We start from the raw sequence: 4,696 nt of genomic DNA, 5'->3' as shown, positions 1-4,696 counted from the left end.
CAGCTCAGTAAAAAGTGGTACAAAACACGAAGGTAACTCCTTCAAGAGGAAGAGTTTGCTAAAAGGAACAATTCTCCCTTAAGCAGAGGGCAATGCAATCTTAATTAATACAATCTTGTAGGACATGTATATATAATGATTTCAGAAGATCCCAGACTTACGGCATCAGCTTCAGCGAATGGAGGTTGTTTCGACTGCCAAAGAGCCCAAACCCACAGCTCCCAGAAACCATTACATTTACCAAGGACATTAAAATTAAACAACAAAAAAAGAACTACACACCCCAAGTATTTTCTTTATTATTCTGCTCCTGTTCTCTTCCATTGTAACTGCAAAAAAAAAGCAACTACTTTCCTGAAGTTCTTCGCTAATTTCAGATTTCACAGCAATAAAAAATGTAACTCAAATGGCTTAGAAGTTTAACCCTCAAAAGAGAAAAGTGTGAGCATGATATACAGGCTGCACATATATAAACACTTTAATTACTACCATACCCAAATAACTGTCCTAGAAAATAAGTGTCCTCAGACAACTGTTCAATCCTCTGCCTTGCTAGTGTTTCATAGGGTGCAAAAATAAAATTTAAAAAAAAAGTTACACCCAGCCTACTTCAGATATCACAGAGCTGGTTTGGGACATCTGCAAATCTTTCTTACAGGTTCAAGCCCTGGGGTAAGAGAAATACCTGTTGTGGACATGTCCAGCTTAGCCAGCAGGTCAGCGAGGCTGGGGATGAGCAGAGGCTCGAGCTCAGTCACCCACCTCTTCTGCTCGAGTCCATCTGCATTCCCGGTGCACCTGGAGCGCTCTGCCAGCAGGGAGCAGAGCACAGAGCCCTCAGGAAACCCCCAGCAGGAGGAAAGGGGGCTGGTGCTGCCCTACAACATCATGAGACACAGGGACCCCACCAAGACCCTCAAATGGGACCAACTGGGCAGTTTGTTTGATGCAATCACCTAACTTCTTATTCCTCCCGGAAAATCCCTCCTCCGAATCAAATCTTACACCTACCTGCCACAGACACCTTGATTATGGAGCTCATCCCAAGGAGTTTCCAGAGGAACAGTGAGCCATACCCAGGTTATTGCAGCCTAGGAAATCCAGCAGCATCTGAAAGCCAACACAAGAGGAACAGCAGGGAATTAAATTAAAGTAGAGCTAAACATGACAAGGGGAGAAAACCAAGTAAAACATACAAGAATTTGTTTTAAAATCATGCTATTTTAATGTACGCTCCTAAGGCTTCTTCAGAAAGGTAGGATGAGAGAGATGTGTCCTGCTAAAATGGGTTTATCAGTTGCAAAGAGGTCACTTGCTCAGGTGTGGCACCTCAGGGCTATTTAATGATGCCAAAATTGTTCTTCACAGTGTGCAATGAAGGCTGAGCTGTCCTACCTGGGCACGGTGGTGTGCCTGGAGCACAACTAGGCAGCTTTCCTGGAACAGTTACAGGTACAATTTCTTATCTTATTGTCCTTGTCTGCAACGATGGGAAATAAATCACTGTCAGGCTGGAGGTTTTGTTTTATTTTAAGGTAAGTGCCATCTTGAGCTGCTTTCCTAGAGCCAGGTTTGTGTAACGGGTTCCCCTTTAAAATAACGTAACAGATAAAATACTGAGTTCATGTAACTTCAGGACAAAACAACGTAAGGAGCTCAGTTTAATCTTACAAATCAAGTGGCACGTAAATTTAAATTTAAGCCCTGGAGGGAACAGAGCCACAAGCAGCCATGCAGGGGAAGGGTGTTTGCAAAGTGGTCACTGTCCCTACTCATGGAAGTTGCTCTGTGTTAATCATTCCTTAAAATACCCACACTTTTTTTTTTTTACAAGTGTCTGGAGCACTTTAAATGACACATTTATTGAGCTGCAGGATGGGGAGTGGATGAAGATGGACAGAACTGGGTGATAAACTACAGATGTACCCAGGCCAAAATAAACAAGGGGCTTAAGACTAAGTGGATCATAACTAATTCCCTCGTGGAACTTGGAAGACTTTCATGTAGATGAGGTTTCTGCTGCACCAGTACACCCAGTGAGCTGCAGAGGATGGGGCAAAGACATACAGGCCAAAAGGAAAAAAAAACACCTACTTTTATTAACAACCACAGGGTAAATATCAGTAAGACTCATACAGCATAAAATGGTGGAATAATATCATGTACAGATATTAAACATGTTCATTTCAATGTGGCAGAGGCTGCTGGAAAAGGCTCAAAAACTACTGCTGGCCTCCTGTAAGCTTTAATAATAAACTAAAGCATATTAAAATCAAGCTGATGTTTTTACTCAGTGCTTTCCACTGGTGCATTATACGTCCACATCCAAGCTTTGGGTGCTTCCAAGGGTAGAAGGAACCTGGTGAAGTCAGTGTTTTCCCCAACTGCTCCTCTGAGCAAAAGTCTCCAGGAGAAATTCACAGGCTTTGTGTGACTCGAGAGATTTGGAGATGGCTCTAGCAGAGCTTTCTGAGAAGAAATCTGCATTTATACATTACTATGGAGGTTAGATTATCAAATACAGTAAATAGATTCCTACTCTGAAATATCATTTTACAAAAAAAAAAAAAAGAAAAAGCCATACTAAGGATGGACTTCAAAAATTCTTGGCAGGCTCAAGATTTTTATGTTAAACCTCTGCAGGTGCCTCCATCGGGCTCAACACGTTTGAGGTTTGCTTTGGGGTGGCTGTTCGAATTTCCAGCCAATTTCTCTTGCTTTCAAATGGAAAAACTTGGCCAAATAATTACAAATCCATAATCAGCGGAAACAGAAAGTGTGCTGCAGGTGTCCTTCTGAATGGGACAAGGAATGGGATAGATACATATCCTAGAATTGACTACGGACCTAGGGAGGGAAAAACACCAGAAAAAAATTTAAGGAGGAGGGAAATAAAATACAAATGTTTCTTAATAAATCCATCATAATTTTGCTTTTTTTTTATTAGGTTAAACATTAGTTTTATTTGGTGCCTTGTATCTTGAGTGAAATCCAAGTCCTGGTATCCTTTTCCTGTTACAGTGGTGTGGTCATAACTTGCTATTCCATGGCAGTGACGGAACATTCACTTCTTATTTTGGTGAGTGTGGACAAAGCTACTTGATGGTTTTGTTTTAAGTCAAAAGATCTATTTTCAATGTTCATTGTTGCTTGCAAACCATTTAACCCTTTTAAGGCACGTTCAAATAAAAAAAATTACAAATATTAACCGTTAATTTTAAAGGCATAATCTGAAAAATACTTTATGTTGTTCTGGAATTATTTTTTTTTTTAATAACCAGACACAATCATCCCAACTATAGAATTCCAAGGCCAGATACAAGTTCTGGCTGTGTAGAACTGCTGATGACAGAAGTGAGGGGGGCAGACTGTCACTTGTACATATAAATTATCGAGACAAAGTGCCAGTACGATTTGCCATGAGACAGAGAACAGCAATTTTAATGAGTAATAACGACATAAGACATTTCAAACAATCATCTATTTGTCAGCAGTGAAGTGAACGTGAATTTGGGAAAACTCTGGGAACATTCTCGCTTTGCCACTCAATATATTTGTGTGCCCATTAAAACTGTACCAATGAATTCTGAATGTGGATAAAGTTACGAGCCCTTATGCCCAGGCCAAATCCCAAGTTTCTGATCATTTTATCTCTTTTTTATGTCCTGCCAAAAAGATAAGAAACGTGCTGGCAGAGAGGAAAAATTATTGCTTGGATTGTTCTGCCAGCCAGTGAATCTGTTTCCTATAAATGCAGCTTTCACAAAAAAATCCAGTTGAGTAAACAGAAAAGATCCGTAAAACAAGAAGAAATATCAAAATAGCATTTAAAATAAAAGAGTAGTAAGTAATGAAGGGGGTTTTTTATTAAATATTTGTCAAATGTAAATCATTAGCTCCAGATGGTAGATGAGTTTAAAGTGATGTGTGACAATTAATTTAATCCCACATGGATCTATCTTACCGTTGATGTGATCAGATCTCCACAGAAATAACATAAATAATGCTAATTACTAATCTATTTTGCATTCCACTGAGGAATAATTAATGAAAGAACAAACCCACTGTCCCCTGAGTGACACTCTGAGCATGTAACAGCACAAGTCTGTGATGAGGGAATGTCAACTGTCTTAACCCTCCTGGTGCACTTAGGAAAATACTTCGGTGTTTAAAAAAATACTGAGGATTCCTGTTCTTACCTTACCGAGGAGGAAAGTGAGGACTGGTCTGATGGAGGAGCCTCTTCAGCTGCTGGACAGGAGCCTGACCTTGGATTTGGCATCTCTGGATGTTGTTGCCACACTCCCATTTCCAGACGATGCTGTGGGACCTGTGAATAATACAGCTGTAAGATTAGTCACTTAAAGGATTTAGGGGAGTTAATCACAATTCTTTAGCTTGAAATGTATAGAGGTTTTTTGGTTTTTGAGGGGGGTTTTGTGCATGTTGTGAGGGGGTTTTGTTGGTCGGGTTGGGGTTTTTTGGGGTTTTTTTTGGTTTTTTTTTTTTGTTTGTTTGTTTGTTTGGTGGGAGTATTGCAGCTCTGAACACAAGAAGCATAGAACAAGGTCTTTTGAGCAAAGAAATTCCAAATACCTGTATTTTTCCCCTCAGGAAAGGCCGCGAATTTTTGGCAGTAACTTTGGTCCCTCTCCCCGGCGCCATCTTGGCTCCTGAGGCGCCAGTGGCGGGGAAA

General features: G+C 40.4%; 1 long non-coding RNA gene across 1 annotated transcript; it reads right to left on the bottom strand.

The window, feature by feature from the left end:
- Positions 1-1,036: 1,036 nt before the first annotated feature.
- Positions 1,037-2,968, bottom strand: LOC114066734. Its single transcript, XR_003573235.1, has 3 exons — positions 2,585-2,968; positions 1,396-1,480; positions 1,037-1,110 (listed from the first exon to the last, which is right to left on the bottom strand). It is a non-coding gene; the product is annotated as an uncharacterized LOC114066734 (long non-coding RNA).
- Between the last annotated feature and the right edge of the window lie 1,728 nt (positions 2,969-4,696).

The sequence above is a fragment of the Empidonax traillii genome, unplaced genomic scaffold, assembly GCF_003031625.1.
Source record: "Empidonax traillii isolate 1590-97213 ecotype Southwest subspecies unplaced genomic scaffold, ASM303162v1 scaffold804:size347002, whole genome shotgun sequence".
NCBI lineage: Eukaryota > Metazoa > Chordata > Aves > Passeriformes > Tyrannidae > Empidonax > Empidonax traillii.
Note: the sequence above shows the minus strand (reverse complement) of the source record. Positions and strands in the feature narration are given on the sequence as shown.